The 23,420-nt window shown below is 42.2% G+C and overlaps 1 long non-coding RNA gene across 2 annotated transcripts; it reads right to left on the bottom strand.

Moving 5' to 3' along the window:
- Window positions 1-17,190: 17,190 nt before the first annotated feature.
- LOC123111712 (uncharacterized) lies at window positions 17,191-23,042 on the bottom strand. Of its 2 annotated transcripts, none has more exons than XR_006454661.1 (2): window positions 22,460-23,042; window positions 17,191-22,370 (listed from the first exon to the last, which is right to left on the bottom strand). It is a non-coding gene; the product is annotated as an uncharacterized lncRNA (long non-coding RNA). The 2 variants fall into 2 exon arrangements; XR_006454660.1 differs by having other exon boundaries at window positions 17,191-22,380.
- Between the last annotated feature and the right edge of the window lie 378 nt (window positions 23,043-23,420).

Consider the following 23,420-nt stretch of genomic DNA (forward strand, 5'->3'; position numbering starts at 1 on the left):
CACACCATGTTCTTACATCAAAGTACTACTGTTGTGTAACCTGCAGCAATCACTTATCATAAGACACATTTGACTTGGGAGTGTGATATAGGTTACATCTCGCATTCTTTTCTAGCTTGTACTACTTCTAATTTGTTGAAATGGCACTTATGACAAGACATTTTTAACTTGGTAGAGTGATATTTGTTGCATCTTTCATATGGTGTCTATCTTTCATTACTTCTAATTTGTTGAAATGCCTTCTACTTAGTTTACACATCATAGCTGTGAATATGCAATGTTGTCCTTTTTTCTTACACATTCAATCGTCCTATCATGCGGTCGCCTGATAACCCACAAGTATAGGGGATCGCAACAGTTTTCGAGGGTAAGTATTTAATCCAAATTTATAGATTCGACACAAGGGGATCCAAAGAATATTTGAAGGTATTAGCAGCTGAGTTTTCAATTCAACCACACATGGAGATTGATTATCTACAGCAAAGTGATCAGTAGCAAAGTAGTTTGATAGTTCTAATGATAGCAACAGTAGTAACGGTAATAGTAACAGTGGTAGCAGTAACAATAGCAGTAGCAATAGTAGTAACTTAGCAAGAACAATATATGATAAATTCGTAGGCATTGGATCGGTGACTTGTTGGCTGATATTCATCATGAGACAGTTATAACCTAGGGCGATACGGCACTAGCTCCAGTTCATCGATATAATGTAGGCATGTATTCCGTAAATAGTCATATGTGCTTTATTAAAAGAACTTGCATGACATCTTTTGTCCTACCCTCTCGTGGCAGCGGGGTCCATATTGGAAACTAAGGGATATTAAGTCCTCTTTTTAATAGAGAACTGGAACAAAGCATTAACACATAGTGAATACATGAACTCCTCAAACTATGGTCATCACCGAGAGTGGGCTCGGTTGTTATCACTCCGGGGTTGTCGGATCATAACCGTAGTAGGTGATTATAACTTGCAAGATCGGATCTAACACATGGATATAATGATGAATTCATAAACGGTTCAGATCTGAAATCATGGCACCCGGGCCCAAAGTGACAAGCATTAAGCATAGCAAAGTTATAGCAACATCAATCTAAGAACATAGTGGATACTAGGGATCATGCCCTAACAAAACTAACACGATTACATGATGAATCTCATCCAACTCCTCACCGACCAGCGAGCCCACGAAGGAATTACTCACTCCCGATGGGGAGCATCATGGAATTGGTGATGGATATGGGTTGGTGATGATGAAGAACGAAGATTCCCATCTCCGGAGCCCCAAACGAACTCCAGATCTGCCCTCCCAAGGAAGAACAGGGATTGGCGGCGGCTCTGTCTCGTGGATCGGCGATAATTCTTTCTCCCTGATTTTTTTCTAGAAATGTGTGATTTTATAGTATCAAGGGGGTCGTCTATGGGGCCACCAATTGGGTACAACCCACCTAGGTGCGCCAGGAGAGGGGGCGCGCCCTGGTGGGTTGTGCCCACCAAGGTGCCACTCTCCTGTAGGTCTTGGCTCCATAAATTATTATTATTAATATAAAAAATCCTCGCAAAGTTTCGTTCCATTCCAAGAACTTTTATTTCTACACAAAAACAACACCATGGTAGTTCTGCTGAAAACAGCGTCAGTCCAGGGTTAGTTTCACTCAAATCATGCAAATTAGAGTCGAAAACAAGAGGAAAAGAGTGAGAAAAAGTCGATACGTTGGAGACGTATCAACTCCCCCAAGCTTAAACTTTTGCTTGTCCTCAAGCAATTTAGTTGATAAACTGAAAGTGAGAAAGAAAAAGTTTTACCAACTGTTTTGCTCTTTTTTGCATAAATAAGCTTAAACAGCACCCAGGTTTTCAGGCAACATTGTAACTAACCATGTCAACAATAACATTTAAGGATTATAGTGACTCATATCAATGACATAATCAGCTAGCGAGCAATAATAAAATATCTCAAACAACAACACATTGTCAAAACAAACCGTGATATAATATGACAATAATGGTATCTCGCTAGCCCTTTCTGAGACCGCAAAACATAAATGCAGAGCACCTCCAAAGTTCAAGCAGCGACTAAACATTGTAATTCATGGTAGAAAAAATCTAGTCATGATGCACCCAACATTAGCTACACAAAATGCATAAATCATGACAGTTGTGCTCTACTCAGTTTCTGGCGCTTGTTTTAGAAGGTGGTGACACAACATAAAAGTAAATAGATAGTCCCTTCACTGAGGGAAGCAGTGATTTGCAGAGGTGCCAGAGCTCAATTTTTTAAAACGGAGATAAATGATATTTTGAGACATGCACCCTTCTTATTCACTTCACGACCATCAGTTATCAATATCTTCCATGCTAAGCACGCTACTGGCGGTTCCCAAGCGATAAAATTAAAGTTTTACTCCCCCTCCACCATCAATCACACTCCACGGCTTGTCCAAAACAATGGGTGCCGTCCATACCAACATCAGTCTCGGGGAAGTTTTGTTTAATTATCTGCATTTTTGAGTTTGGGACTGGGATTCCCTATTACCGCCCATTTTCTCGTGCGATGGCGAGTGAATAAACACTCGACCTGATAATAACCCGCTTAGCATGGAAGATACCTACCACCTCCCGTCGTTCCACGAACGATCCAGGCACACAAAAAGGATAATTTTTAGAAGTTTTTTTAGAGGTGGCACATGCAAATTTACTTAGGACGGCAGGGTAATACCGCATATAGGTAGGTATGGTGGACTCATCTGGAATAACTTTGGGTTCAAGGTTTTTGATGTACCAGCAGAATTCCCATTTAGTACAGGTGAAGGCTAGCAATTTAGATTGAGAAGCGGCCAACTAGAGAGCAACAACGATCATAACCATGCATTATGCATAAGTAACATTGGAAACTAGCATGAGTAGGATATGAACACCATGAACATAAATATCATATAGGCTATGTTGGTTTTGATTCAACTACATGCATGAACATGTGCCAAGTCAAGCCACTCGAACATTCAGAGGAGGATACCATATCATCATACTATATCACAATCATTTTAACGCTATGTTGATATCCAAGATAAATCATTATCAACTCTCAGATGCTTATGCATGGCATGAGAAACTATAATCTCTAATTGTCATTGCAAACTTGTTTAATCATAATGGGCTGAATCATGGATACTAGGTTAAACATATTTACAAAAATAGAACAAGTCGAGTTCATACCAGTTTCTCCCTGCCACGGCCAGTTCATCGGGTGTCGTCATTATTGCCTTTCACTTGCACGACCGAATGATATGAAAATAATAATAGTGCAAGAGTGCCATGGACTAAGATGGAATCTGCAAGACATTTTAGTCAACAGGAGAAGACAAGGTAAAATGTACTCTTTATTAGTTCAACAGTTATTCATATGAGAGCCAATCAACATTTTCATCATGGTCTTCTCCTTGGTACAACTCAAATGAAAGGAAAAGAAATTCAGAGAAACACAATGAAATATTTTGAGTTTTTGGTTTTCTAGAACAGGCAAATAAAAGGGAAAAGCAAAAACGAGAAAAACTATTTACACAGGAAAGCTCCCAACAAGCAAAAGAAGAACAAGGAAACTTTTTGGGTTTTCTTTTTAATTCTACTACTAAGCATGCATAGAAAGTAAATTACTACAACTACTTATTTTTTTGGTTTTTTTGTTCAAACACACAAAAAGAGAGCAAGAAAATAAATCTAAGCATGGATAATACAATGAAAAAGTGTGAACACCAACAAATAGAATGATAAGTGGACATGAATGTAAGGTAGGTGGAAACACGTACTCCCCCAAGCTTAGGCTTTTGGCCTAAGTTGGTAGACGATCAATAGCTTGGAGGGTAGAAGTCAGCGTGGAAGCTCATAGAGGCCCTCAGTGCGGATGCCTCGGCACCCGTGTTGCCACCGCTGCTGCGTTATGAGCTCGGGCCTCGCTCTCAAGAACAAAATATCTCCCCTTGCTATGATAATCAAAAAGAGCAGGCGCAAGAAAATGTGTGTACACAACATAGGTTTGGTTAAACAACAAATTATAAGTGAAGACATGAATTTTTCCTTTGAGGATCTTATGGCTTTTTAAAGCCTCAAAATCTAAATACTGCTTGGGTAGGATAGGGTCAAAGGGCAAAGGTGAAACACCCAGCTCTCGTGCCAAACGTGTGGCATAAATTCCCCCATAGAACCAACCATTCACCAGTGAGAGCGGTGTGAATGAGGCTCAAGTCTGGTGCACAAAGTATGCTATAGTCTTGCTTGCCTACTATGTATTTCCCGTTAAATAATGCAACTGAATTGCGGGAAAGTGGATGCTCTTTATTCTGCCTTGTGTCACTCCCCTATTTTCATCGTAAAAAAGGTTAGTCAAGAAAGACTCGTACTCAGCCCTCAGTGGTTCATCAAGCGAACCCCAATATGGCAGTTTGCAATGGTAAGCAAACTTCTCCAGTGAGATGGTAAATGGATTATCATAAAGCATAAAAGACACCCTAGACTCACGAGGGGAAAATGTAAATCTTTTGACAAATGACTCAGTGAGGAGTTGGCATTGTTCAGACTTATCTGAAAGGTAGGGACCGAGGCCAGCATTGTAAACATATTGCTCAAATTCCTCCTTAATTCCCACACGCACCATATATTCATCGCAAGGCTATAAACATGTTTTGGTGGCAGCATCACACGTGGAACATTCACTTGCTTCCACATAAGACCGGCGAGCAGAACTGTCACTAGAACATGGCCCCGAGGATCGTCTCCTCGAAGATTTCCTTCGAAATAGGTTGATCGTGTCCGCATACAATTTTCTGAAAATAAAATTTTTGAGGTGACAAAAATTTGTCAACAAAACTTCACAAAATCGACAGCAACTACTCCTAAGGATACATAGAGGCCATAGCAAGCATTCAAACTACTTAGAACACTAAGAATTCAACATGCAAGCTCATCCACAGCAGCACCAAGAGTAGCTAATTATTCAAAGAATAAACCACTAAAACAAAAACTAATTGGACAAATGGTGGAGTCACATACCAAGCAACAATCCCCCGAAACAGTGTCGGAAATGGAGCTTTAAGCTAAGAGATCGAAATCCATGGGGTTGAGCTTAAGAACATGAGAGAGAGAGAGAGCAGTGGGGATTTTTCTAAAGGTAAGGGATGATGTGGGCTAAAGAGATAAGTGAGGGGGCCCATGTGGGGACCACAACCCACCAGGGCGCGCTTGGGGGTCCTGGCGCACCCAGGTGGGTTCTGCCCACTTGGTGCATCTCCCTCTATTATTATTTGCACCAAAAGTTCATAAATATTCAGAAAAAACCGTATCAGGTTTTCAGAGCATTCTGAGAACTTTTATTTTTGGATCATTTTTTATTGCATGGGAAATTCAGAAAACAGACAAAACATGGCATTTTATTTTATTTAACTAATAAAAACAGAAAACAAAAGGTAGGGACAGAAGTTAGTGCTCATCAAATTCATCAACTTCATACCGATCAAAAATGATCCATTAATAAGGTTGATCAGGTCTTATTAACAACCACTTTCGATTAGCATGAAACCGAAAAACTTTTGTAAATCACTAAGTTACCTCAATGGGGATATGCATTTCCCCAACAATAAGTATTTCACATTTCTTTTTGACAGTAGGTATAGGTATTTGAAAACTTCCATTAGTGATTGTTGGAGATTTTTCAATAACATTAATACCATTCACCTGGAATGGTTTCTTTAGAAAGTGCACTGTATGCTCATTACCATTAATATGAAAGGTGACCTTGCTTTTATTGCAATCAATAACAGCCCCTGCAGTATTCAAGAAGGGTCTACCAAGGATAATCGACATGTTGTCGTCCTCGGGCATCTCAAGTATAACAAAGTCAGTCAAAATAGTAACATTAGCAACAACAACGGGCACATCCTCAAAGATACCGAAAGGTATGGCAGTTGATTTGTCAGCCATTTGCAAAGATATTTTAGAAGGTGTGTGTTTATTTAAGGTAAGTCTTTTATATAAATAGAAAGGCATAACACTAACACCAGCTCCTAAATCACACAAAGCAGTTTTCACATAATTCTTTTTGATAGAGCAAGGTATAGTTGGTATACCCGGATCTCCAAGTTTTTTAGGTATTCCATCTTTAAAAGTATAGTTAGCAAGCATAGTGGAGATTACAGCTTTCGGTATTTTTCTCTTATTTGTGATGATATCTTTCATATACTTTGCATAAGGAGGCATTTTAAGGATATCATTCAAGCGAGTACGCAAAAAGACTGGCCTCAGCATTTTAGCAAAGCGTTCAAATTATTCATCATCTTTCTTTTTAGTTGACTTGGATGGAAAAGGCATAGGTTTTTGAACCCATGGTTCTCTTTCTTTACCGTGTTTTCTAGAAACAAATTCTCTTTTATCATATCTATTATTCTTAGATTGTGGGTTATCAAGACCAACAGGTGGTTCTATCTCAACATCATTATCTTGTTCCTTACCATTATTTGGCTGAGTGTCTTCATGAACCTCATCATTGTCTTTTTCATTATCACTAGGTGGATGTTCATTACCATATTGAGCTTCAGCATCAGAGATAGAAGATTCATTTTCCTTATCAAGAGGTTTGTCTATTTCAGGTTCACTAGAAGCATGCAAAGTCCTATCATTTTTCTTCCCCTTTTTACTTTTAGAAGGACTAGCTGCACTAGTGTTGTTTCTTTGCGAATCTTGTTCAATTCTTTTTGGGTGTCCCTCAGGATAAAGTGGTTCCTGAGTCATTTTACCTCCTCTAATTGCAACTCTAACAACAAAGTCATGTATATTATGATTCATTTCATCAAGTAATTCACTTTGTGATTTAGCAACTTGTTCTAACTGGGTTTGAACCATAGAAGCATGTTTTCCAACACCTCTAACATCATTCAAGATTATAAAATAACAAGTCACTCAAGCAAGCAATCATATCAGAATTATATTTCAATTGTTTCATAACATTTGCATTGAAGTGGTCTTGTTTTCTAATGTAATTGTCAAACTCATAAAGGCATTGGCTAGGATGTTTATTATGAGGATCATCACTATCATTGAATTTCATTAAAGATTTTACCTCTACCACCTTGGGTGGTGGTTCTTCAAGCCCATGTATTTCTTCAATAGGTGGTAAACTTTTAACACCCTCGGCCTTAATACCTTTTTCCTTCATAGATTTATTTGTGTCTTGCATATTTTTAGGACTGAAATATAATATACCCCTCTTCTTCGGAGTGGGTTTAGGCGGTGGTTCAGGAATAGTCCAATCATCATAATTTTTCATTATGTTATACAATAATTCTTCAGCTTGAGAAATAGTTCGTTCCCTGAAAACAAAACCAGCACAACTATCTAGGAAGTCCCTAGAAGCATCGGTTAGTCCATTATAGAAGATATCAAGTATTTCATTTTTCTTAAGGGGATGATCAGACAAAGCATTAAGTAACTGGAAAATCCTCCCCCAAGCTTGTGGGAGACTCTCTTCTTTAGTTTGAACAAAGTTCAATATTTCTTGTAAGGCAGCTTGTTTCTCCCCCAAGCCCAGCGTCGCCCCTTCTGCCCGGCGCCGCCCCCGCCCCCGCACCCTTGTCCCGTCGCCCCACCACCACTCCGCCCCCCCCCCACCCGCCGACGCCCCGTCGCCCCGCCACCGGCCGCACGGCGCCACACCCGCCGCCCGGTGCCGTCCCCGCCGCCCGGTGCCGCCGCCTGGTGCCCCCCCCACCGCCCGGTGCCCCCCCCCCCCTCGTCGACCGTCCCATTGCTCCGGTGAGGGACTACTACTTTTTTTCTGTTTTTTCATATTTTTTGTTGGTTAATTGTTAGTGCTAGATTGTGTTAGTGTTAGTGTTAGAAAAGAATTAGAAGTAGTAGAAGAAGTAGAAGTAGTAGAAAGATGAAAAAAGAAGAAGAAGAAAAGAAGTAGAAGAAGTAGAAGAAGAAGAAAAGAAGAAACAAAAAGAAGTAAAAAAGTAGAAAAAAAGATGAAAGAAGAAGAAGAAGAAAGGAAAGAAGAAGAAAGGAAAGAAGAAGAAGAAGAGAAAGAAAGAAGAAGAAGGATCGAAGGAAACACCCCGACCCCCTGACCCCGACACCACACCCCGACCCCTGACCCCCCTGACCCCGACACCCTGACCCCCTGACCCCTGACCCCGACACCCCGATGCCGACACCACACCCCGACCCCGAAACGACACCCCGACACTCGACCCCCCGAGGCCGACGGGTTCTTATACTTGTAGGCTAATTTAGAGTCTTTGGACGCCAAATTGAGACAAGTTGCTAATGGTTTTGACTATAAGGTCCGTTCATTTGACAAATATGACATCAACGGGTATCGCTTTCGTACCTATGGCAAAGAGCTATCTATGGCCAATCAAAAGTCTACAAATTGTTGTGTATCTGCTATCGGCGAAGGAGCTACCGAGTATTATGGGAGAGTTGAAGCAATTTATGAACTTCTATTCTATGGTGAAAACCCACCGAATGTCGTAGTCTTCAAATGTTATTGGTTTCAGCCGAAGGAGACTAGAAGGACTCATGAACATATAGGGCTTGTTGAAATCAACCAAAGCACCCATTTAGATGTTCCTGATGTCTATATTACGGCTCAACAGGCGACCCAAGTATTCTATCTACCATGGGCCTGCCAAACTAATCCAAATCTGAAAGGTTGGGATGTCGTTTATGAAGTGCCACCACGTGCTAGACTATCTCCCCCAAAGGAAGAGGATTATGAACCTCACATTAACCCAGACACATATGAAGGAGAATTATTCCAAGAGACACGTCTTTCCAAAAAGCATTTCAAGAACCGGTATACTTCACCCCAAAACATTGAAGTAGACAGCGACAATGAATCCCACATCACCCCAGAGGAGGAACAAGAAGATTCGGAACAAGAAGAGGTTACTGCTGCGGATGACCTGTCAATGCTTGACCGATTACGTAAAGGTGGCCTTCCACATGTTGATGCCACTGAACCCTATGAGCCCATCAGTGATTATAGTGATGATGATGATTATGCATTTATTGATGATATTGATCGAGATTATTAGTAGTGTCAGGTATTCAATTTGTTTATTTTGTACTTGATGATGATACACTTAAGTGATATACATATTATTATTCATGTCGGTATTTTTTTTATGTTGTACTAATTTCGTTTACTCTTTGTCATGGCAGGTGTTGAAAGATGGAAGGGGAGCCGACTGAGGCCAAGGACAAATGTGCCCAAATTGAAGGTGTGCCACACCATCAAGGTAGCTCCAGCTTATATCAGTTCGGGCGGAATTGGGTATGTGGTTTGCTTCATGATTAATGCAATTCATTCATCATGCTAGCTTGAGCCCTTTAATTACTAATTTACTTTGTTTCTCTCTTTCAGGCATGCTACAATAAGACGGATAAGGTGCCAGAGGGGTACAACCTGTATGCCATGGCCCACACTGCCTCTTACAAGCAAGTCAAGGTGAAGGCGAGGAAAGGGGAGGAGTTTAACCCGAGCCAGATTCCCATTGATCCAGAGCAGGTGATGATATCTAGTGGCGGGAGGTCCCGTGGCTCCATAGCCATTGATCCAGAGATTGCTCCTGAGACCACGGTGAGTTTAATTTGAATGGACGTTACTTGCTAGTCTTAACATTTGAGTGCCATCATGCTAACGAAACATTGGAAATGATCTTTGGTGCAGCGTAACTCCACACAAGCATCACACGATCCTTCCACTACTAGGAAAAGGGCTATAGATGGAATTGACACTAATGGCGCACCAGACATGTGGTGCGCCATTAGTATATACTAATGGCGCACCACCTTCTGATGCGCCATTAGTGTTGAAACTACTAATGGTGCACCCTGCCCACGGTGCGCCATTAGTACCAATTTTTTTTTGAACTAGTGCGCCTGTCCAAACATACTAATGGCGCATCCACTGGTGGTGCGCCATTACTAGTTGTAACTAGTAATGGCGCACCAGCCAGAAGGTGCGCCACTAATGTTATTTTTTTATTATTGTTTTTATTCCCTTTTTTGCAAAAGTACTAATGGCGCACTCGCACGCGGTGCGCCATTACTAGTTCAAACTAGTAATGGCGCACCGTGGCAGAGTGCGCCATTAGTGTGTTTTTTTTGCAAAACTACTAATGGTGCACCACCAGGGGGTGCGCCATTAGTAACCTGGATTACTAATGGCGCATTTGTTGCTGGTGCGCCATTAGTAAGTGGGCAGCAACAAGATATTTTGGACATCCTCTCCTCCCACACTCACTTTCTCCCCACTTCATTCTCTCCACCGCCTCCTCCTTGTCTCGGGTGCCTCCTCTTTTTCACCTCATTTCCACCATAGATTCATTCAAATTAAGTGGTTAAGTTACCTTGTTTTGCTAGGTAAGTAAGGGGGGAAGCTATATTTATGTTGTTCTCCCTACAACAATGTCCACATGCACTTTTTATGGCCTAGCTAGATCTATGTATGTTCGTGGTGTTGCATATGTTTGTGGTGTTGCATATGTGTTTGTGTTTGGAGGTGTACCGGTATTTGAAATGCGATAGTTGCCAATATTTTGCCGGAATGTTGATTCATTTCCGTTTCGGCGAGAATTTTGGCATTAAGCATTCTTTTTGGTCCTATTTTTAGGGAAAGTCATGCCAAATTTTTTCTTGGTTCTAAAATATCGTTTTGCTCTACCCCGCAGGCGACCATGGTCCGCACGATGACCGAAGGCATCGTGAATAGGTTTTTGAGGTCCGCGAAGGCCGAGATGCTTCAAAAGAACGAGACAGAGATAAGATGTCCGTGTCGAAGATGCAAGCTGAATAGCCTTATTGCGGACCCGGATTCCGGGCAGGTGCGGGACCACCTGCTCTTGCGTGGTTTCATGGATGGCTATCGGTGGCAAGGTGATGAAGATGACTACGAAGTCGTCCATGGGGGCCGGGCAAGAAATGAGGAAGGGCAGCAAGACAACCACCGCGGCTCGGGGGGGCGAGAAGACGAAGAATCCCCAGGAGATGATCACGACGGTGATGCTGTACACAGTCATCATGTAGAAGATGCAGGACATGATGATGATGCCGGCGGAGCAGACGACGCTGGACCATCGATGGGCTGGGTGTAGGACCCTCATATTCAAGAGCTGCTTCTCAAGCAGACGGATAACGCAAGAGCTGCCGCCCGAGAGAAAGCCAAGATGGATCAACTTGAGTTAGACGCGGTTACTCCATTGTATGAAGGATGCAGGCCCGAGGATACCCGCCTGAAAGTAACGCTCATGGCTCTGGAGATGAAGGTAAAACACAAAATGACCGACGCATGATTCGACGAGAACATGTCATTCTGGCACGAACGTCTTCCCAAGGGGAACAAGTGCCCGACCAGTTTGGAGGAGGCGAAGAAAATCGTGTGTCCTCTGGATTTACCGCACGTGAAATACCATGTGTGCATGAACAATTGCATCATTTATCGGGACGAGCACGCGGAGTCTACCATATGTCCGGTGTGCGGTGTCACTCGATACAAGAAGAGGAAGAAAGCTCCTCGAAAAGTGGTGTGGTACTTTCCGATCACTCCTCGTCTGCAGCGGTATTTCGCGGATCCTAAGGTAGCAAAGCTCCTGCGTTGGCACGCGGATAGGGAGGAGAAGAAGCGAGAAGATGACGCAAATGATCCGGAGATAGATAAAAAAGACAAGATGCTGAGTCACCCTAAGGATGCGAGCCAGTGGCAAGCGTTGAACTTTGAATACCCAGAATTTGGAAACAATCCAAGGAACATCGTGCTGGGCGCGAGCACTGATGGAGTCAATCCGTTTGGTAGCCAGAGAAGCACACATAGCACCTGGCCTGTGTTTGTGTGGATGTACAACCTTCCCCCCTCGTTGTGCATGAAGAGGAAGTACATTCACATGAGTATGCTAATTGAAGGGCCGAAACAACCAGGGAACGACATCAATCTGTATCTGGGGCTACTGAAAGAGGAGCTTGACACGCTGTGGAAAACGCCAGCCAATACGTGGGACGCCGCAGAGAAAGAATATTTCCCTATGATATTTCCTGCACAGCATGATGCCGTTCGAAAGGATGAATGGTGTCATCAAAGGATACGTTCGCAACATGTCACGTCCAGAAGGAAGCATAGCCAGGGGCTTTCTGACCGAAGAGTGCATCTCCTACTGCACAAATTATCTAGGCATCGAGAACCCCGTTGGTCTGCCCGTCAACAGGCACCTCGGCAGGCTCGCTGGATGGGGTCACCGTGAGGATCGCCGCGAAATGCATGTCGACTTCGAGGGTCGACTCGCCGACTTTGAAAGAGCAAACCTAGTCGCGCTACAACACATAGACGTGGTCGATCCTTGGGTGGTAGAGCACAAAACCTTTATTAAGAAGACGTACAATGACCGAGGCCAACAGAGGACGGACGGAGATATACTCAAAGAGCACAACTCATGTTTCACGCGTTGGTTCAAGCAGAAGCTTCTGTCGTACCCTTTACATGAGGATTCTTCCGCGGAAGAACAACTCATATTCGCCTTGTCATAGGGCGCCGAGCACAACCTGATGACCTATGAGGCGTAGGATATCAACGGCTACACATTCTACACCGAGGCCAAGGACATGTAGAGCGATGGTTATCAGAACTCCGGGGTAACGACGGAATCCTACACCGATAACGACAAGGACAGATACTACGGAAGGATCGAGGAGATCTGGGAGCTGAGCTACGCTGGAGAGAAGGTCCCGGTGTTCCGTGTCAGATGGGCCAAGAACGTCATAAAAGAAGACCGGTATTTCACCACCATGGTTATACCCGAAGCCAAATCCAAGACCGCGGGCGCAAACGTCACCGCGAAAAATGAGCCATGGGTACTGGCTTCCCAAGTGGACCAATGCTTCTTCATTACCGACCCGCCAAAGCCCAGTCGTGTTGTCGTGAGGAGAGGCAAAAGGAAGATCATCAGAATGGATGGAGTAGCCAATGAGCAAGACTTCGACAAGTACGGCGACCCGAGGATCGAACATGACGACGGTGATGAAGTAGCAGCATACACCACAAGAAGAAGCAGGACCACCCTACCTAAAGGACGTCCGTTCCATAGAAGAACTCCATTTGCGAAAAAGAAGGGCAAGAAGATTGTGAACAGATAGCTAGCTAAGATCGATTGTATTTAAATCGTAGCCTTCATTTCTCGATTGTATTTCATGGGTACTTTTTGAACTATCATGAATATTTTTAAATTTCATGGACACTCGATCTCGATCCCCCTCCATCTCGATCGCTATCCCACCTCGCCAGATCCGGTCCCCCTCGCCGCCGAGCACCCCCCAGTCCACCGGCCGCCGCCGACGACCCCCCGCACCCTCGATTCCCCTACTCAACCGCCGCCGCCGACCCCCCGCACCCCGCGCACCGTCTTATAAAAAAAATAAGTATCAAACAGATTTTTAAATGCTACTATCTTATAAAAAAATATTACTATTATTATTTAAACAAGTTTGAACATATTTAAACACAAATAAGTATCAAACAACTTTTTAAATGCTAAAAAAAATTGTGGAGCTTGGGAGTCGAACCCAGGACCTCCTAGTGTGAGAACTGGCTACTGACCAGTCGAGCTATTAGAGGGGACTTGATGTGGATCAGTTCTGGTGGTACATAACCTGTTGGCTCGAGTTGAAATAAAAAAAATACTAATGGCGCACCACGGTGAGGTGCGCCATTAGTACGGATATACTAATGGCGCACCACGGTGAGGTGCGCCATTAGTATTGTGCCCGATCCCCCCTTCCCTCTCCCCCTTCGCCCGATCCCCCCTTCCTTCTCCCCCTCGCCAGTTCCCTCTCCCTCTCGATCCACCGCCGCCGCCGCCGCTGCCCTGACCCACTGCTCGCCCTCGCCCTCGCCCTCTCCCTCCCTCGCCCTCTCCTCGCCTTCCCTCTCCCTCGCCCTCTCCCCGCCTTCCCTCGCCCTCGCCCTCTCCCTCCCTCGCCCTCTCCTCTCCCCCAGAGCCCAGAAAGCCTCGCCGTCGTCGCACCGTCCCGACAACGTCCATAGCCCCGCCTCCCGCGACGCCGCCCTCTCCTCTCCCGATGCCGCCGCCCCGCCGCCCTCGTCGTCGGCTGCGCATCAACCGCCACGGCGTCCGCTGCTGGAGCTTACTCCCCAGACTCGCCGGGCTGAACCGCTGCGGCAAGAGCTGCTGCCTTGGTGGATCTACTACCTCCGCCCCGACCTCAAGCGCGGCTGCTTCTCGCAGCAGGAGGAGGACCACCACCACCCGGACCTCGTCCCCGACATCCTCCCCGCGCCCCACTCCCCGGCATCCTCCCCGCGCCCCACTCCCCGGCCCCCGTGAGCTCCCCCTCCTCCTCTCCCCCTCTCCCCCTTGTACTTTTAGTGTAATTACTGTGCATTTTCAGTGAAATTTACACTCTAATTGTTAGTGGAATTTACACTGTAAATGTTAGTGGGTTTACAGTGTACTTCTAGTGGATTTTTGCTCTGTATTTGCAAGTGGCATTTTTAGTGGAATTACTATGTATTTCCATGGTTTTTACACTGTAACTAGTAGAGTGCCCGTGCGTTGCCACGGGCACTTGAAATAGTTTGCAAGAGTTACATGTTAAACGTACAAACAATATAACACATACACAACTATTGAATAATTGAATTCCATTTTGCATTGTAAATTGATAACAAAAAGAAAAATTAACGACATGTCCATGTAACAAACTGAGCGATGTTCGACCTTAACATATATTACATAACTATCAATATCTAGATAATGCGCTTAAGAAATTCTTTCACAATATCGGGAAAGTTGCCTTTAGCTTCATTCCCACGATGTTTTAGCAAGTATAATAAAAATTGCTTTCTCAACTAATACCCATCCTGCGAAAATAATATATATAGTTAGTATGAAAATTTCACGTCGAAGGTCTTAAAACATGTAACGGACAATACTCACCATGCAAACCGGCTTGACCCATTCTTTACCGTTCCACCAAAGCATAAAATGAAAAACAAAATAGCCAGACATATTCGTGCAATTTTTTAAATTAACAATATAAAGAATATAGTGATAACAAAAATAATTTTTTTTATTATGAATTCATTACCCGTCTATACTCGTTGGAATACGAAGTGGAAATAAATGTTGCCATTTAGATATACCGGATTCCAACCAGGCAGCTTTATTTCGAGTGCTTCTTTGAAATCCCTTGCAAAACCTTTTAATTTCAGTGCATGCCTTAAATTTTTATCCTGTGACCATTGTGATGTTTGAATAGGGTTCATAATATATAGACGACGTGCCTCTTTGTCGATGACGTACAAGATGTATCGGTTGATGGATGCATAGGGAAGATAGATCTACAACTAGAGCTATCAGAAACAACAATAAACCACGATAACAATAGACAAAATATTTTACTTACCATGTTGCACGATGAGATGTTCTTGTCCATCCCAGGCCAGCTATCAAATAATGTTGCCAACGTCTGGATAGTTTCCTTCTCGCAAAACTTCTGACCTCGTGTTGACTCTAGCATCATGGACTAAGTAAAATAAATAAATATTGTTTCAACATGTTCATACTAATGCCACATAGATGAAGAGTTACGATAACTTACACAAAATCTTAGATCCATGTAGTGTATAGGAGGGTCTGTGAACAATACTCCCTCGTCACATGCCAGTATACACACGGCGGCACACGGCGGTGTTGAAGTAATCATTGTCCATAGGCTGCTCCATGTTAAGTTTGCACTAAAGTTTCATAAGACTTAAGCCCATTGGATCGGTGTCGAGCTTCGGACCCATTCCTTCCTAACAATTGGACGGTAAGAATAATAATAATGTACATGCGCACATTAAATATTGATACATGATACTTACTCCAAACACCCAACATCATCGACCGGCATGATGCAGTTGCAAAGGCCGGCAAGTAATTCACGTTGGTCCGTGGGCATGATAGTGATTGGGGCAGGACTACGTCAGATGGATTTTCTAGGATCTCGAGATCAGAATTAGGTAAAGTTTCTTTATCGTTAGGTTGATGGTATATGTGACCTCCTTTTAGCTTATTCAGCTTCGAATCGAGCAAAATGACAGCTAATTTTCATCGAAAGTGTTTCATATCCTCCTAGAAAAAATATATAATTTGATATAATATTTTGAGATAAAATAATGAGATAATGTATGCAAATGCAATACCTGAATGAACTGGTCTGATAGTGCATTTGATGTTCAATATTCCATATAATTTAGCATAAAGAGTCCACATGATACGCTATAATATTATAAAATAATGCTTTAGGATATTACCCAGAAGAATCCAATAAACAAACCATTGTAACAAGTGCTTACCCAGTCGGTTTGTATTGCCTCATAAAACTGCTCTATGACCGTCCATTTTGTAACATTGAGATCGGGCCACCTGTGATCTTGGTTAAACTCCGGACTCCGCTCTGCAAGTTTCAGACGCTTCCCGAGTCCTAATAACTATTCTATGATCCCCAGTAGAATGCCCGTGCGTTGCTACGAGACTTTTTTTTACCGATGGCACATATATACTTACTCGGGTGAATTTATGGCCGAGTCCAACAACATTTCCTTGGGACCCTTGTCGAGAAATTCCTTTTCAACGCTGACATAATCCATATCCATCTTTCTCATAATATGCAAAAGCAAACATGTATAAAAATACACCTGTCGTATTATCATGTACAATATCTCTACAAAGAAGAACTATTATTAGTATGATCTCTTCTAATTCTGTAAATTCAAGTTTTAGTCAGGTATAGTTACGTGAGTGACTTTGTCAATCGACATTTTCCAAAGCATCACCGGAAGCCATCGATTTTTATCTCTGATCTAAAAAGGTGAACATATAAACATATATTAAAATAATAAATAAACTTTGTCAATCGACATTTTCCAAAGCATCACCGGAAGCCATCGATTTTTATCTCTGATCTAAAAAGGTGAACATATAAACATATATTAAAATAATAAATAAATAAAAATAAGCTTAATATATATTCATTGGTTAGCTCCTTGCTGCAAGCAGGATCGTGGCATCGTGTTTCTTAATAGTGAGTGACATCCCAATTTTAATATCTTATAGGCTCACATATAAATCACTTGTTGCTAATTATTCATCAGAAATGACTTGTTAGGATTTGTGATATTTTCACTATATAGAAAAGTATGTGACATTTATCTCGTAGCAAACAATTGCTTTCCCTAAGAAGGCAAACGACCACTCCTTTTCTTTTGTTCTTACAAAAATCTATTTATCACTCTCATCGCACAACACAATGCTCACACCCACAACTCATTCCGCGGCTGCTCTGCCCACCACGGCTTCTCATTGTTGCCTCCCTTCGATGCCACATCATTTAGCACGCACCTTGCTCTCACACCTCCGTGTTCCCTCCTCTCCACGGCGTCATCGGCCACTCCTCTCCCTTCCACGGCGTCACCGGCCGCTCCTCCAAGGAGTACACTTCATCGTAGCCGAGGGCGACCACCACCACGACACAACATTTTGTTCATCGAACACCGCACCTTCTCCGAGCACATACCGAGCTTATGTGTACATCCTTTTATGTAGTGGATATAAATATTTCAATGGTTCTACATGTCTCATGTCCTTGCAGATATATCCACCTCACTACTACTACCACAGCAGGTCCGTTGCTGCAAAATGAATTGAGAAATATTAACATTGACAACCATAAATCGACTGGCATTGCATCTACGCATGGATGTTATTGAGCTTTAGAAGTAACAATAAACTGCAGAGATAATAGTGTACCTCTAAATGTAAAACTGTCCAAGCAACAAGTCTTTTGTTGATAGTACAAATGCAATTGATGTTGCCGAAATAATTCATCTTCTTGGTCCATAAAAAAATAGAAACTTAACACCAAAGCATCTTATCATAAGTGATCAAAGTTGTTATCTTGCAATAGTGGAAATACTTGGAATATCCTTTAACCATACAAAGTTGTCGACACTGTCAACTCTGAACCTACAACAGATTGATGCCTACTGCCCACCTCATGTTTTCATGAAAAAATATACGTGACAAGATATGCATACAAACCTTCCATGTAGAGATGCAACCTTCGTCAAGCAAGGAAATATGCCTTCTTAGAGAAAAGAGCATGTGCAGGAACATCTCTCATACAATGAAGGAACGATAATAATCAGGCATCAGGTTCACATCTCGGCGTGTGTGAGGCCAAAGTCAAGGCATTCCAAGGATTTTTCGAACAAACAACATACGACGCCTTGCAGTTTTCTAGTGTCTATCCCATATATATTTGATTCTACTCTGTCTCATATATACCTTCTAACAGGTATGAAATAGTATAACTGATTACTATCCAGGAAAGAAAGTCACAAAATACCAATAAATTGGTTGCTCTAAGAAAATACCAATAAATTAGCACGATGTGCTTTTTTGTATTTTACATCTTAAGAAAAGCTTTTCCGAAAAGGTACAACTGGTACACCCTCTGTTCCTAAATATATGCCTTCTTAGAGATTCCACTATGGACTACATACGAAGTAAAATGAGTGAATCTACACTCTAAAATATGTCTATATACATCCGTATGTAGTTTGTAGTGGAATCTCTAAAAAGACTTATACTCCCTCCGTCCCAAAATTCTTGTCTTAGATTAGTCTAGATACGGATGTATCTAATACTAAAACATGACTTGATACATACGTATTTAGACAAATCTAAGCCAAAATTTTTGGGACGGAGGGAGTATTTAGGAACAGAGGGAGTACTTATCATGGCAGTACTTCACTCCAAGTCTGCAATAGTATGCTACAAATAAGCATATATTAAACATTAGAAAATCCTTATATTGCTCTGTACACTTACTGATTATGATCAACGTCGGCAATAAAGCTCATTGTAAAATGCACTCTTGTTAAATCTGGAGCTAAGTTCTGTGCATGCATTTAAGAGCATGATCTTAAGGGCCTGGCTGATCCATAACATACATATAGCATCCGCAGCCAACTCTTGTTGATAATACCTAATATATGAACCTATCTGACATTGAGTAAGCCCATTGAATTAGCCCACTCTGAAAGAAGCTGGCATTAAAAGCATGGTGATTGTAAAACCACCTTGAAGCATTAAAAGCATGTTTTTTCACCGACGCTGTTGGGTCTTCCAACCTCATCCCCATGCACAACCTGGCGGATTCGACTCCGGCTAAAGTCTAGAGAATAAATTAGATAATCAAATAAAATCACATAATGAGCACATTAGAACACTCTGAAGCGTTTATTGTGTCTCTCCCTTCTTCGAAGGGTAACATCAACAGTTAGCAAAGAAGTACCGAGCCTTGCTCTCTCTCCCATCTCCAATCTGAGCAAAATTCGAAAAAGAAATGAAAGCTAGATGCCAAGAGATGTGTGACAGCATAAACGTGTTTCCAGGTGATGCTGATACAAAGTGTGTACGAATCTAAATGGCGTAAGGGATGTGTGAGTACAGGAGCATTTATCTAACTGGCCATTTACGTGAAGTTTGTTGCCATTGCTTGTTGCTCCTATCTAAGCACGACCTAAATCGTCGGGAGCATCATTCTTTCTGAATTAAATCCCGGGAGAATTTTAATAAAGAGCAAACATGAATAACATGATTTTTGACCATTAAAAACTAAAAAATGAATAATAGATTGTATATACTGCAAGCATATGTGTAGACACCCATCCAAGACAGAAACAGGATCCTTCAAGGAGAAGTAATTGTTGCACTTAAGCACCCAAAGTAAAGCTTTCAATATCTTATAGAACAACTGCTCTCATGTACAGCTACAGTTTCATTACCTACCTATCTCGACAACAAATTCACAAATAAATTTCCCAGCTATGTTCCTTTCACCTTTAATAAATGATGAATTGTCTATAGCACATGTAAGAACTACTTTAAGGAATTTGTTCACTTTTATAAATTACAAAAATAACATTTTATGAAAGATGCACTAAGGTCCAGATTTATAGGTAAGCACTGGGTAGGTAACTAACATGAATTGGATCTTGTAGGCCCCTGTATATATGTCTCAAATCTTAACAGCAATCCATCTCTTAGACAAAAATAAAAACAATGTTAAATTAAGTGCCTTAAAAAACAGATGAATGGAATTCTGTATCGACCTGAACAACTGTCAAGGCACATACCAAAAATGCATATTACAGGATAGGAATTTTGTTGCTTCCTTCCAACCCCAATTGCAATCAAATTCTGACATAAGAATGAATTACCGAAATGATCAATTTGCTTACAGGACTTGAAATCTGCACTTGTTGTTCACCACTGGTGACTTTCAGTTTCCTATCCCTGCTGACCCATACAAAAGAAACACAGTTATTTACATTGCAAAATTTAATATTTTTTATATTGATAAATCATGAGAACTTAGTCAGAAATCTTTGCATGAGCTTACAAGAGTGTGAAGGTGGACTGTACAGGAAATAATGAAGTGGCAGTGCGGACGAAACATCAATCCAACCAAATGCTATACCTGGTGGTTATCCTCGATCTTTTCTTCCAATACAATTCTAACAGACTAAAAGATAATCATGCTAATCAGAAACAAAAGAAGATGAGAAGACCATGTATCAGACAGAAGACCCGGAGGTACATATGATTGATTTGATTTTCCATTTTATATGAAGATCACTACATACGTCAGCCAATGCAATCTGAACCGTGTCATGTCAGTACATACAAGTTTCCAATATCAGTTTCTATTCTGAATCAAATTCGACTAACACACCAGACTCCATCTAAAGCTTGTGAAATTTTTCCTCTGCTGCGTGCGTACCTAAGCTAATCATGTAAAAGGATACAACTTTATTTCTACTATATGTCCAAACAGAACCTACATCGACAATCCTTTCTCTATAACTGAAGAACACCATCTATTGTGACCTAGCCCAATTCATATCCTCTACAAAATCTAATCCTTGATATATGAATATGTCTTACTTTAATTTTTCTTCCTGTCTGAAGATCAATGCACGTGTCAGCCTCTGCAAGCTGAACCGTGTCTTAGCAGTACATACAAGTCTCTCCAATGTCAATTTCTATATTGAACCCTGTTTGATTAACACACCAAACTCCATCCAAGTCCTTTGCAAAATCTAACCAGGAAGATTTGAACCAAGTTTATATTTTTTTTTGCAATTCAGTAGTAGTAATGAATACATTCAGTTTTTATGCTGTGTGAGAAAAAAGAAAGAATAGAGAAACAATAAAGCTATTATTTGATCTGAAAATATACAACCCCCATTTCTTCAGTGTTTACCATGGAGGCAACATACCTGTGATTAAATTTTATTCTCATCTAATCTATGTCACGCATACAATAAAATCGTGAGAACTGTCGTACTCATGAGATTTTTTTTGCTCCGAACATATTTCATAATAGTAGAGAAAAGTGTGCAAATTTGCATTCAACTTACCCAAGTGATGGAAGCACTGTATCTATATATTAAGCCTTTAGGTGAGCATTCACTTTAGAATCAAGTTTGTCAAAAACCTATCATCCCTTATTTTTATCTAGAAAACCTCTAAGCAAAGCATATGTAGTTAAACCAACATTGGAAGATATCAGCACATAATTCTTTAATCTATCGTCATGTATACATGCAGTTTGACATCGACAATATTCAAGTATCTTACTGAACCTTTAACAAGGAATTTAAACTTAACGGCAAATATTCTTCATAGTGACAGCCTCATTTTCAACCTTCAGCATACTGAAAAGGATCGAGGTACTTAACGTCGGAACTGAAGAAAGTCAAAGCTAATACATAGGAATTAACAAAAAAAACTGTACAAAAGCGTATGCTTACAGGAATAGTTTCTAAGAATAGCTCATTATGTAAAAGCTAGCAGAACAATTGATGCACTTGTATATATTAGTGCAGTCCATTGCTTATACTTTATTCTGTCAAGTCATTTGTTTTAGGATCAGATAAGAAAAAACTTGCTTACTTGGATCAGCCCTGCAGCTTCCTTGGAGGCAAACAGTCATCCTCTCAACAACCAACAGTCATCCTCTCAAAAAAAACAACCAATAGTCATACTCTTGAATCCAGGTAAGCTAGGTGATTAAGAAACACAACGTACAAAAGGAAAAGGCTATCAATTCTTGCTGTCAGTAAACTAAGAAGAAACAACCTGATAATAATGCATCCAAACGAATAATTGTCGATGTCCAAACGAATAATGGAGTGAGCCGGTCGCTTTTCAACTGCATCTTCTTCACCATGTGTGAGGTTCTTGCAATGCCACCCCTGCCAAGGCCTGCTGCTGCTTACTACCTAATCCCAAATCTGCAAACCATAGTCACCAGAGAAGAAGAGGAAAGACACAAGAATCTCACCCTGGAAACGAACACATCCCGCTGCAGGCGGAGGATATCTTCTACAAGAGACGTTGTGCTTCGCTGGAGCAGGAGATACTGTCAGCGTCGCAAGGTGCATCATCGTCTACCCGCCACGCCGGCGTCTGGCACTCTGGCTGCCCCTCGGTATCATACTATCATCTGCGCGGCAACCATTGATAGGAGGTGCCCGAGTCGACCTTGCGGTAAGGCATGCCAGTGGCGATGGGCCGACCTGTATCCAGAGTCATGGTGGCGGTGGCCTCCTCACCGGATCGGGCGGGAGCGGCGTCCAAGACCCACACGGTACCCGCCCCCTCGATCTACCTCTCCCGGCGCCATCCATCTGGACGAGATGTGGCCGTGGCGGATCTGGACGCCGCCCCGCTGACTTGCGCGACTCGATCCGGGGCATCCCCGCTCGAGGGCGGGGAAGAGGGCGGCGCCGGCGAGGAAGAAAGCGGGTATGGGTGGGGGAGACGGGAGAGGGCGGCTGTGCGCGGGCGTTCGAGGGGATCGAGGTGCGTACGACGACGGCGGCGTCTCCTCGAGGAATGGAGGGGATCGATAGGAGAGGTCTTTCTACGGGGTGGTTTTTTTGGGAGGGGGGAGCGTGCGTGGATGGGATGGGGGACGAAAAAAACCGGTTGAAAAAAAACAGACGAAAAAAAACCAGTCAAAAGTGGTGGGACTATTCAACCAACTCGTCCATTAGAAGTAGAGATTATTAGTGTAAGATATTGTTGCAATTAAATTTAGAAATGGCAGCTCTTGGTGGCTTGGTGTACCTGTATTTTCTCTCTGAAAATTCTCTAAACAAGCATTGCAATTTGATTTTGGCCCTGGTACATGTAGTAGTAGTAATGTTTGAGGGTTGCATGCTTCGGTGCTAAATTTGCATCAGCAGTTGACGTTTCTTGAGTGATTATAACTTGTGGAATATGCTGTCTCAAACTATGGA

The sequence above is a fragment of the Triticum aestivum genome, chromosome 5B, assembly GCF_018294505.1.
Source record: "Triticum aestivum cultivar Chinese Spring chromosome 5B, IWGSC CS RefSeq v2.1, whole genome shotgun sequence".
Taxonomy (NCBI): domain Eukaryota; kingdom Viridiplantae; phylum Streptophyta; class Magnoliopsida; order Poales; family Poaceae; genus Triticum; species Triticum aestivum.